The sequence below is a fragment of the Pelodiscus sinensis genome, chromosome 4, assembly GCF_052426305.1.
Source record: "Pelodiscus sinensis isolate ZL-2025 chromosome 4, ASM5242630v1, whole genome shotgun sequence".
NCBI lineage: Eukaryota > Metazoa > Chordata > Testudines > Trionychidae > Pelodiscus > Pelodiscus sinensis.
The window spans coordinates 4013497-4026592 of NC_143055.1; positions in this window are offsets into that span (position 1 = coordinate 4013497).

Below are 13096 nucleotides of genomic sequence, written 5' to 3' on the forward strand. Positions count from 1 at the left end.
TTCCTGGAGGCCTTTTTTTTTTTTCGAAAAAACTGCCTCCCCCGCATCCACCCACGCCTTTTTTCGAAAGCGCTCTTCCAGAAAAGGCGTTGTTCCTCATAAAATGAGCTTTACCGCTGTCAAAAGAATCGCCAAATTCTGTCGACGTCATTTCGAAAGAACTCAGCGGCAGTCTAGACGCAGGTGACGTTTTTTCGAAAAAAGGCGACTTTTTTCGAAAAAAAACTCTGTTGTCTACACAGAGCCTGAGACGGCCTGGCTTCTCGGCTCACCGGCCTGGCTCGCGCATTGACTGGCACGGTGACAGCCCTGTCAGGCGGCTACAACACAGAGCCCTGTTCCGTGTTGCTCTTTGGCTGTAGTTGTGATCGGTGAGAACATAACCACACCACGGGTCCGGCTGGAACACCGACTCTTCCATTGGCCTTCCCCCAGTGGCGAGACACAGCCTTGTTCTTTCTGTCCTTCCCCAGGGGTATCTCCTGTGATTCACGGAGGAGTGGAGCTGGAAGATGTTACAAAAGAGCACTTCATCACAGGAGGTGAAATTGACAGAATCAGTGAAACTAGGCAGCGGTTCAAAGCCCTCGTGTTTCCTCTAGAGATGGGTCCCATCCAAACCCCCTGGGGACCTTCAGAGCTGCACGCAGAGCCAACCCTTATACCTGGGGCCCTCTTGTTAAAGGTGGGATTTTTGGATCCAGGCATTACAAACGCCCTCCAACCCGGGGGTGGAGGGAGGAAACGGATCCAAATTTTGCAGCTCAGGGCTGGGGTGGATTTCAGAGGACATGAAATGGCAACGCGCAATTGGCTCCGCGTGAGGGGCTGGCCGGAAAGCAAGAATTTCATTTTATGACTGACTTTTATTCTAGCCAAGCCAGTTCAAGTGCCTGGACTGGTTTCCTGCATGTGAGGTGAGTGTTCTAACCCCTGAATTCCCCAGTTCGCTGTGTTCTCTGCTCTGCTTTGTATTAAACGTTCAGTAGGCCAAAGAGTCCTGCCTCTGTAGTCCAGGGATTGCTCGGCTGATGTATGGACGAGCTCCGCTCTCATGCCTTCCTTTGAACGGGGCCGACCAGGCTCTCGATCCGGATTACCCCCCTGCCTCTAACCACCCCGCTTCTCTCGCCGGTTCAGACGGAGAAAATCGTTGCTGAAATAGACGCGTTTCTGGGGCAAGTTTCTGTTTCAACCAAATCCTCCTTCCCCCCCTACACACACAGTCAAAAAATTCCCCCCGTGCTCTATTGAAACTCCAGATTTCTTTGCTTGAGAATTTGGACTGGACACATTTCAAGAATGGGTTTCAGAAAGAGATTTGTTACTCCTCCTTCGCTTCAGCCAGGTCACTGGCATGCCAAGAACCGCTTCCCGCTCGTTTGGAGTTCCCGTTTATCAGCTCAACACAGGCAGCGAAAAGGGGGTGCAATAGACCAGCGGCTTCTGACCTGAAGCGGAGAAGGGAGTTTGCTTTAGGGTCAGAGCCCATAAGATTCATAATATGAATTGTTCACCCAGTCCTAGTATTAGAGATGACGATCCGCATTTGAGGCTGAAGCTCAGGTGATCCAGATGGGCACAGTGGTAAGAACATAAGGACGGCCATACAGAGTCAGACCAAAGGTCCATCTAGCCCAGTATCCTGTCTGCCGACAGTGGCCAGCACCAGATGCCCCAGAGGAAAGTAACACAACAGGGAATCATCATGTGATCTCTCTCCTGTCATCCATTTCCAGACAAAGAAAGGCTAGGGACACCATTCCTACCCTTCCTAACCTCCATTCATCTATCTAGCTCTTTTTTGAACCCTGTTAAAATCCTGGTCTTCACAACATCCTCTGGCAAGGAGTTCCACAGGTTGACTGTGCGCTGAGTGAAGAAAAACTTCCTTTTGTTTAAAAGCTTCAGGGGGTAGCCGAGTTAGTCTGTACAGGATAAACTTAAAAAACCAACAAAATAGTCTCACCACCACAACCTTTCCATCTTCACAGCAGCTTGCAAAATGTTGACTAAGCCACATACGAAACAGGCAAGAGTGTTTTACAGCTGGGGAAACTGAGGCATGCGGCGGGGGAAGCCACTTGCAAAGGACAGAGGGTGTCCTTGTCGGAATCCCGCTTCAAATAAAGTTCCTCATTTCCCACACGGACGGGACTCTGCATGCCTCTCCCGTCTGTCCTCTGTGATCTTGCAAGCTTCCCTTTTTGTCCGGGACGGAACGTGTTTCCCCTCTTGTTGGATGTGCGGCCTGACCAGAGAGCTGCTCATTTGATGCTGGCACATTTCTCCTCTTTGAGGAGAGTTTGGGGGCTACAAATTCCTTGGGACCGGTGCACCCTGGGAGTGCCCGGCCCGTTGTCAAAGCAGCCCCCGCTCCTGGAAGGGTTGGACTGACCTGAGACCTCGAATTCAAGGAGAGCTTTCTCCTTTGCTTCCATGGGAACAGCCTCGGCTTGTGTGGTCTCGTGCAGGGTGAGAATTGCTGGCTATCATCAATTCAGTCAAGTCCACCTCTGGTGTAAGGAAGGGCAACTCCCCTGATTTACCCCTGGGCCGGATCTGTCCCATTAACCGGTCTGGTCCTGGTTTAGCAAAGACGAGCCCCGAAGACCTATAACTGCACAAGGAAACAATGCGAGGCTCAGTCTGCGCCGCTCCAGGCCGGGTGACCGCGCTGTTTCCAGCTGTGCAGGAATGTTCGGCACAAACACAGTTTATTATCGGCCGGGCATACAAAGCAGCAGCGGGGATTATGCGAGGAGGCAGTTGAGTTGAGATGCCGTGGCGGCCACCGAGCAGCTCAGAATGGGAGACGGCTTTACCGTTCGTGGAACTAGTCTCCTGCCTTGTTTGACTAAGGAAAAACTTCCTACCTGTCGGGGGGTGAAACACTGGAATAAGTTGCCTGGGGAGGTTGTGGAATCTCCATCACTGGGCATATTTAAGAGCAGGTTGGACAGACCTGTCAGGGATGGTCTAGACGGTGCTTGGTCCTGCCATGAGGGCAGGGGATTGGACTCGATGACCTCTCGAGGTCCCTTCCAGTTCTAGTGTTCTGTGATTCTATGAAAGAGACCGATGCTGGAGCATAGGGGAGCTTTCCCTTGTTAGTAGTTTGTGGCCTGACAAGTCCTGGCCTGCAACCCAATGTTGCCACCCCACAGTTACTATATCTGGATTTTATTATGAGCAGCGTGTCGGAACAGGAGCGAAACACCGAGGAAGAGAGGGGCTTGAATAGGAAATATTTGGTCCCGGTATGGGCCACTGCATGGTAATTAAGGCCCTGTTAAAAGTAATGTGTTGTGCTGGATTAGACAATCAGAGGGCTCGTGTGCTAGTCCTTGCTCTGCCACTGACCTGCTGTATGGCCTTTGTCATGTCACTTCATCTTTTTTCCCCCCTCCCACCCTTAGCTATGGTCATTTTGATTGTAAGCTATTCTGGGCTGAGACATTCTCACACTGTGTTTCCACAGTACCAACCACAATGAAAACCTGATTTTGCGTCCCTGAGCCATCCTGGGATCTACAGAATAAGGAGCAATGGTCTCAAGTTGCAGTCGGGGAGGTCTAGGTTGGAAATTAGGAAAAACAATTTCCCTAGCAGAGTGGGGAAGCACTGGGCTGGGTTCCCTGGGGGGGGGGGTGGAATCTCCATCCCTAGAAGTTTTTAAGTCTCAGCTTGACTAAGCCCTGGCTGGGTTGATTTAGTCGAGATTGGTCCTGCCTTGGGCAGGGGGCTGGACTCGATGACCTCGTGAGGTCTCTTCCAGCTCTATGATTCTATGACTTTTGGCACTGTCCACACTGCAGGAAGTTGAAGGCAGAACACTCTTCCTTCAACTTCCCTTAGTCCTTGTAGGAGCAGTTTGAATTCGTGTGTCTTCACTAGACCCGCTCATTCATACCCTGGAAGATCAGCAGTGGCAGCTTCGCTCTTCTTCGTAGTGTAGACGCACCCTAAGGTGTCACAGGACGATTTGTGGTTTTCATATTTTGCTTTAATGTTTTCAAACGAATTCAGTGCAGGAGAAGGGCACCAGATTGATACATCTGGATTGTGGAGGTCTCCTTTTGCCAAAAGGACAGCACTTCATGACTGGCAAAACACGACCTTCCCTCAGCGCTGTATTGACAACGTGCTTTGGCCTCGATTCCAAGGACACCCTCTGTGGCAAGATGGTCCTCGCGGCTGGACAGCTGTGCCTGCACAGAGCTCTGATAAAGTCAATTTTTCTTCAGGATTTGATTCATTTTGTAGATCATTTGAAGAGAATTTTTTTTTAAGTATTTTGAATATTTCGGAATGGAACGTTTAGACTTTCCATTTTGAAACGACCTTCTGATTCGATTTTATATGATATGAAAAGAAAATGTCAACTTTGGAAGAACACATGTGGATGCTAGCTTTGTTCAGCCTTTCAGGTCAGGAGAACTTAGGAATGTTGCTTTCAAAATGGAAAACACCCCAGAATGTGTGGATTTTCTTCACTAACCAAAAGATCCAGTTCTTGCTCGGCTCAAATCCACAGAGTCGACAGATTCTAAGAAATATAGGTCGCACAGGATAGCACCCTCCCATCCCCAACATTACAAAGCACACTAGCTTTCAAAGTTGATAAAACATAGAACAGAGCCCTGGTCGACACTAATGGGGAAAGTCGTCTTAAGATACGCAACTCCGGCTCACACACGACTGTTTCAGATTTGGGGACAATAGATACCTCCAAACCAGTGGCACCGCTATGGGCACCCGCATGGCCCCGCAGTATGCCAACATTTTTATGGCTGACCTGGAACAACACGTCCTCAGCTCTTTCACTAATTCCCCTGTTAAGGCTTTTTCCCAACTCTGGCACAATGAATGCAGAAGTGGGGGTCCGCAAAAGAACCACAAAACCTTCTCTTTCCAGGCTTTGGTGTAAAACTTCCCCCCAAAATCTTAAAAACCTAGATTTTGGGGATAAAAATCCACTGCCACCATGTGGACCCTCCATCCCTAGATGTTTTAAAGTCCTGGCTTGACAAAGCCCTATCTTGGTTGATTGAGTTGGGATTGGTCCTGCTTTGGCCAGGGAGCTGGACTCGATGACTCCTGAGGGCTCTTCCAGCCCTGGGGTTCTAGGATTCTATGATCTGACCATCAACTCTTAATGGCTACAAGGATGTTCTGTTTAACAAAGTTCCAGAGATGGGTACCTGACACGTTTTGATGAGGTAATGTTGGGAAGCTTCAAGGGGAAGTGGTCACCAATATTTCTTCACACAACGCATTGTCGATCTGTGGAACTCCTCACCACAAGATGTTGTGAAGGCCAAAGTAGAAGTGGGTTCCAAAAAGAATTGGGTACATTTGTGAAGGAGAAGTCCATCAATGGCTATTAGCCAAAATGGTCAGAGACACAACATCATGCTTCAAGTGTCCCTAGCCCTCCAGTTGTCAGAAACTGGGATGTGGTGGGACGGATCCCTTGAGATCACCCTGCTTTGTCCATTCTCTCAGAAGCATCCAACTGTGATGGATCGGGCCGGTCTGGGCACAGCTGAAGGCATCCGCTCAGGGCGAATTGCTCAAATTCGAGGCTCCTTACAGCCCCCAGACTGGTGGCCTCTCCAAACAGGCCACAAACCAGTCCCACAGAGCGCTTCAGCTGCCTGCCTGAAGCCTCACGAGCAAAACCCCTCCGACACCCCAGCAATATCTGTGCCCCAGACGGCCCCGGGCCTCATACACAGGTGGGGGTTCTGAGAACCCAATCCCACCTACCCCGAACAAGTTCTGTCCGGTTCCAAGAAACCAGCCACAGATCCCTGATCAATTTACCCTCTGGCCCTTACCCACAAATCACGCTGAGCCAATCCTTTAGCATCTAACATCTAAAGGTTTATTGCTACAATAAAGAAAAGCATGAGAGTAAGGTTGTTAAAGGATAGTACATTACATGCACCGAATCTCCCAGTTCTCGATGCAGGCTCTAGCAGAGATGTTACAGCTGCTGGCTTAAAAGTCCTTGTTGCGCATCCTAGGATCAGGATGGGTCCACAGGTCTTTCCAGCCCTTCGATCCCTGCATTGCTGCCTCTGGGATGAAGTGCTGAGCTGAGTACCAAGATGGAGTCGACCACATGGCCTCTTTATCCCTCCTTCCTGGTCTCTTCTTGGCTGCAGCAGGTCACCTGGCCAGCGGCCTATCTCTGTGTTCCTTGCTGGCATCCCTTAGGTGTCAGCCCTCATTCTTTAGGTGTGTCCGTGGCCCATTGAGAGCCGTTGTCCCACAGGGCCTCGCTAATTAGCATGTCGATAGGCCGGGCTCTTCCCAATGCTCAACCACATGCAGGGAAATATTCAGTATCCATACAGATTACAGATTCCTAACTACATACAATCACATGAATAGCATATATGGAATCAGAAGAAAGTAGACTTCTATTTGACACCTCACATGGCTCCCTTTTGTGCCACTTCTGGGGCCAACACCCCCACATGTGTGCAGCAGTGATCTGGCTGCTCCCCTCAAAATCCAGTAATGTGACAGCTGACCATTGCCAGAGACAGAATACTAAGCTAGATGGACCATTGGTCTGACCTAGTGTGGCCAGGCTTTTGTTCTTATGTAATCTAAATATCTAAAAGGGTGTCACAAGGAGGAAGGAGAAAATTTGTTCCTCTTGGTTTCTGAGGACAGGACAAGGAGTAATGGGCTTAAAGTGCAGCAGGGGAGGTTTAGATTGGACATTAGGAAAAAATTCCTAACTGTCAGGGTGGTCAAATATTGGAATAAATTGCCAAGGGAGGTGGTGGAATCTCCCTCTCTGGAGATATTTAAGAACAGGTTAGCTAGACATCTGTCAGGGATGGTGTAGACGGAGCTTGGCCCTTGAGGGCGGGGGGCTGGACTCGATGACCTCTCGAGGTCCCTTCCAGTCCTATGATTCTAAGATTCTATGAATAGTTACATGGTATCAATTTCCAACCAATACTCTATCTTGGATGACCAGCTGTCTACCATGGGTGATTTTGAGATCCTATTACAGAGACTGCTGAAGAACAAGGAGCACTGAAGAGAATGAAAAAAACAACCTTGGCTTTTAAATCGTGGGAGCAAAAAACATTGGCCTGGTATTTTTATGAATTAATGAACAGAGCCCCACCAAGATGTAACCTACAACTTAAACCAAAACTAGAATCCAGCAGGAAACAGGCCAGTCACATTAGAGGGGGTAATGGCTGCGGGCCAACAGTTACGACCCAATAAAACACCTGATCTTGACGATATTTCAGCAGACCTGCCAATGAGTGGAGACCAGCCTCTACTTTACTGGTTCCATTGATTTGCCTTACAAGTTTGGAAAATCGGTCACGCAACAGAAGAGAGGGAACAGGGTGGCCTCATCACTTTTTTCTGAAAAGGGAAGTGATCAGTGTGCTCAGATTATAGGTGGATAATTCTGCTCTCTGTCTTGGGGAAGGTGTTAACAATCATACTACTGAACCCACTGAAATACTCACCCAGCCCGAAAGACATAGAATCACAGAATCACAGAACACTAGTACTGGAAGGGATCTCGAGAGGTCTTCAAGTCCAGTCCCCTGTCCTCATTTACCAAGATCATCCCTGCATTTATCTGTGTAAGATCAAGGTGTACTACAGACCGGTTTTCTGTGGAATCAGGAAAGACACCAGGGATGAATTCTCCCAGCTAAGTTATTTCATGTTTTAGCAGGCTCACTGATGACACAGCAGCTTGGAGCACAGTTGGAGATGTAAAATGTGAAGATTCATCTGTAAAGAATCTTGACACAGCTGTCCCACCCCATACGCAGACTACGCAGCTGTGGAGGGCACCTGAAAATTTGGGGCACTGCTGGGTCTTAATGTCCACCCATCCACCTCTTCTTATCCCTACTCTATGGCTCTGCATTCCCCAGAGAGCTTCTAGTTAACAGTGACAAAGCCTGACACAGCTAATAGCCAAACACAAACCCGTGAAAGAGCCATTTTGGTGGGAAATGAAGCCATCTAGCAGGCATTTGCCAAGCCTACGGACAGACGGTCAGTTTATGAATTTACTGTGTGAATCGCCAGGGCCTAAGTATAAAATTTGCTTTAAAAAATTTCATTCATGTGTTGCTGAAGATTCTAAAATTACAGCTCTAAAAAAATATCACACCCCCCCCCCGGGCTGCATAGTGGCACCAGTTTAATAGGACAGGTTGAACGTCTCTAACCCAGAACTCTCTGGTCCAGAAACATCCGTCATCCAGAATGATTTGAGGTCACCGTTCATGGATATGGCCAAGTTTCCCGCAGTCCCATAAAGTTTGTTTACAGGCTCTCAGTGTTCTGTGCTGTGATTTAGCTCTAATTCGCCCCTTGATGTCTTCTAAGAGCCCAGGGAGTAGTGGAAGTGTTGGTTAATGCTGCTAGATAATATTGACCTCCCGTGGTCCAGAAAATTCTCTGGTTAAGAACCAGTCAGCTCCCAAAGGTGCTGGACTAGAGAGGTTCATCTTGTAGGCTACATCTAGGCTAGCATGATTGTGGAAATACTTTTAACGAAAACGTTTTTCCGTTAAAAGGATTACCGCAAAAGAGAGTCTAGATTGGCACAGATGCTTTTGCGCAAAAGCATCCGTGGTCAGTCTAGATACGATTTTGCGCAAGAAAGCCCCGATCGCCATTTTAGCCATCGGGGCTTTTTTGCGCAAAACAGTTCTTCCCTGGCTACACTGGCCCTCTTGCACAAGTATTCGTGCACAAGAGAGCTTTTTCCCGTGCGGGAGCATGAAAGTATTTGTGCGAGAAGCACTGATTTTGTACATTACAAAGTCAGTGCTCTTGCGCATATTCAAGCGGCCAGTGTAGACAGCCGGCAAGTTTTTGAGCAAAAGCAGCTGCTTTTGCACAACATCTTGCCTGTCTAGACACACCCTTACTGCGTAGGGCCCCTCACATCCTCAGGATGGCTCTGCATCTCGAGAATGCAAATGATATTGCCGTAATGGGAAAGGCAAATGACCAACTAAGATCAATGACGAAAAAAACCCAAAACTATTCATTCCTCCTCTACAGTGGAGACAAATGCCACATGGAATCCCAGAACACTATGACTGGAAGGACCTCAAGAGGTCATCGAGTCCAGTCCCCTGCCCTCACGGCATGTGGATGGTTGCCATGTTGAATGGGTGACTAGCGTTATCCGTTGGAGTAGCCAGTGGACAGCCGCGACCTTTCGCACCAAGGAAGTCGCGCCTGGGTCTTGCGTCAATGGCATTTCAGCATCTACAAAGACCTTTGTTGGAGCGGTCGGGTGTCTGCTTTGATGGTGGTCCTAGCAAAGGAGATAGTTGGCTGGCCCCAGCCAACGGAGGTCTTCCGCAGCTGAGAAGAAGGCGAGCTCAGGGCGTGTCCGGCGGGCAGAAGAAGGAAGGGCTCTGCAGAAGGTTTACAGAGCTGGGGTAGAGCCCGCGGCCAAGGAAGAACGACGTTGGAACATGCAAACGTTGAGGGATGCAAGGAACCTAAAACTTCCTGCTGACTCTGGCAGAAGGAAGGTGACTTGCACAGCCCCTATGGGTATATCTACACTGCCACCCTAGTTCGAACTAAGGTGGGAGTGTAGACATACCCTATGAGAGAGACACCAATCTACGGCTGTGTCTAGACTACATGCCTCTGTCGGCAGAGGCATGTAGATTAGACACATAGGCAAAGGCAAATGAAGCCGCGATTTAAATGATCGCGGCTTCATTTACATTTACATGGCTGCCGCGCTGAGCCGACAAACAGCTGATCAGCTGTTTGTCGGCTCGCGCGCTAGTCTGGACGTTCCCCCTTGTGACAGGGCGCCTGCCCTGCACTGGGCCTTTAAGCCCAAGGCTCAGGCCCCGAGCCTGAGGGAAGCTGGAAGACCAGCTGAGATGGTGAGGCTAATGAGCCCAGCTGCCGGCTATAAAAGGAGAGGCACAGTTGCTGGAGAGGAAGCAGGGCTGACTGCAGAGGCAGCAAGAGCTCCTGGGAGGGATACAGCTGCAGGAGAGGGACTGGAGAGGGAAGCTCTCCCTCAGCAGTTGCCGGGGACTCCAGGAGAGGCCGGGAGGAAAGCAGAGGCGAGTTGGTGCCACCTGGAGACTACCTGCCGAGGGGACGCCGGCCTGGAGATCGCAGCCAGCTGGGCAAGGCCAGGTAGGAAGTGGCCCAGGGCAGGAGCGGGAGGCGCCCCTCTTAGCCCGAGAGACTTGGTGGGTTTTGGCTAGCTAGCCCCACCGAGGGAGTGACCCTATACCCGGTCGCTCACAGGGCCCTGGGCCGGGACCCGGTGGAGTAGGGTGGGCCCGGGTCCCCCTACCGGGGGGGTGCCCAGCTACGACGAGAATCTGTTTGGAGACTCGGCCTGTTTAAAGGGCCAGTATAAACTGCGGTGAAGCCGATGATGAGCAACCCATACAGACTGTAACTTGCCCTGAGATGGGCCATGTGAAGACAGTCAGGGGGCACTGAGGCTACTGGGGGGCGTGCGCCCCATGACACCCCTGTCGACATCAAAGCCCTTTGTCAGCAGCCCCGTTATTCCTCGTGGAATGAGGTTTACCGGGGCTGCCGACAAAGGGCTTTGATGTCGACAGGGGGAACGTCCAGACTAGCGCGCGAGCCGACAAACAGCTGATCAGCTGTTTGTCAGCTCAGTGCGGCAGCCATGTAAATGTAAATGAAGCCGCGATCATTAAAATCGCGGCTTCATTTGCCTTTGCCTATGTGTCTAATCTACATGCCTCTGCCGACAGAGGCATGTAGTTTAGACATACCCTGCAGGACAGCATGGCTACCTCGTAGCTGTGAGAATCTTCTGCAGATGCTTTGAACGTCTGTGGCGGAGGACAGAGGAGGGTTTCAGGTTGGGGCTAGAATAGCTTTGCCAGAGGGGAAGGTTTTGCGGTGCTTCTTAAATAGGACCCAGACCTAGATTTGACACGTCTCCCCTGGAGATTCCCTCTACAGCCAGATCCCACGGTCAGGGGGAAGATGCCTCTCGGGTTACATATGCTCCAGGATAAAAACCCGTGGCTGGCCCGGGGCAGTTGACTTGGATTTCCGGGGTGCAGGCTCAGGCTGAAAACTGCCTGTGTAGACATACAGGCGCGCAGCATGGAGCCGAGTCCTGGGACCCTGCCAGGGTAGAGGGTCCCGGAGCTCAGCCCAAGAACCCTGAATGTCTCCAATTTTCAGCCCCACAGCCCAGTCTGAATCAGTTGGTCCAAGTAAGCAATGGCTGTGTGGTAGGATTGGGTGTCTCCTCGAAGGCATGAGTCCCCTGGGTTGCAGATCGGGATTGCTAGAGCAAGGAGGCATGGCAAAAGGTCTCGACCCCATCACTCTCTACTTAGGTGATAAAGCACAGGGAAGCAAAGCCCCTCACCCCAGCCCCTCCCTTGGCAGTCTTTGGGGGTCCATCCATATGCAGGTAGGCAGGATGACCTGGCCTCCAACTCCTCCAGCAGCTCCTCTCGGCTTGAACCGATGGAAATAGCCAAAGAGCCAGAATCCTTTTGTAATTGTCCAGTCTCTTCTTAGCTCCTGATTGCCTGCAGGTGGATCTTCCTTAGGGGGAAGAGAGAAATCTTAGAGTCCTTGCGGATAGTCCTCTGGAAACATCCACTCCGTGCGCAGCGGCAGTCAGAAAAGCGAACCGAATGTTCAGAATCATTTAAAAAGAGAGACAGAATACGACTCTGTATAAATCCATGGTCCGCCCACATCGTGAATACAGGCAGTCCCCGGGTTACGTACAAGATAGGGACTGTAGGTTTGTTCTTAAGTTGAATCTGTATGTAAGTCGGAACTGGCATCCAGATTCAGCCGCTGCTGAAACTGACCAGCGGCTGACTATAGGAAGCCCGAGGCAGAGTTGCTCTGCCCCGGGCTTCCTGGAATCAGCCTCTGATCAGTTTCAACAGGCTGAATCTGGACGCCAGTTCCGACTTACATACAGATTCAACTTAAGAACCCCAGGCGTCCCCAAGTCAGCTGCTGCTGAAACTGATCAGCGGCTGATTACAGGAAGCCCGGGGCAGAGCAACTCTGCCTCGGGCTTCCTGTAGTCAGTGCTGGTCAGTTTCAGCAGCGGCTGACTTGGGGACGCCTGGGGCAGAGCAGCTGGGGTGCTGCCGGGTTGGTCCAGCAGCACCCCAGCTGCTCGTCCGGAGAAAAGCCTGGACTGCTGGGGGGAGGGGGAGCGTACTAGCTGTACCCCCCCCCAGCAGACCAGGGAGATGCGGGCGGGGGACCGAGACGCACCGCGGTCCCGCCGCCCGGGTCCTCTGTGGCTTTGCTCCGCGTCTCCCTGGTCTGCTGGTCTGCTGGAGACCAGCAGACCAGGGAGACGTGGAGCAAAGCCGCGGAGCACACGGGCAGCGGACAGCCCAGAAGTGCCGCGGCTGTCTAGCTGCTGGCGTCCTCAGAGGCTTTGCTTCCCGTCTCCCTGGTCTGCTGGTGTCCAGCAGACCAGGGAGACGGGCAGCAAACCCCGTTCGTAACTGCGGATCCGACATAAGTCGGATCCGCGTAACTCGGGGACTGCCTGTACTCCCTGCAGGTATAGTCCACCGCATCTCAAAAAAAGCTCCCTTGGCACTGGAAAAGGTTCAGAAAAGGGCAACAAAAATGATGAGGGATTTGGAACAGTTTACCACTGAAGAGAGATTATAAAGACTGGGACTTTTCATCTTAGAAAAGAGGAGACTAATGGGGGATAGGATAGAGGTCTATAAAATCATGACTGGTCTTGAGAGAGTGAATAAGGAAAAGTTATTTACTTGTTCCCATAACAAAAGAACTAAGGCTCACCAAATGAAATTAATAGGAAGAAGATTTAAAACAAAGAAAAGGAAGTTTTTCTTCACGCCACACACAGTGAATCTGTGGAACTCCTTGCCAATTGATGTTGAGAAGGCCAAGACCTCAACAAGATTCAAAAAGGAACTATATACATTCATGGAGGTGAGCTCCATCAATACTTATCAGTCAGGATGGGTAGGAACGGTGTCCCTAGCCTTTGTTTGTCGGGGCTGGGAATGGGAGACAGGAGAGGGAT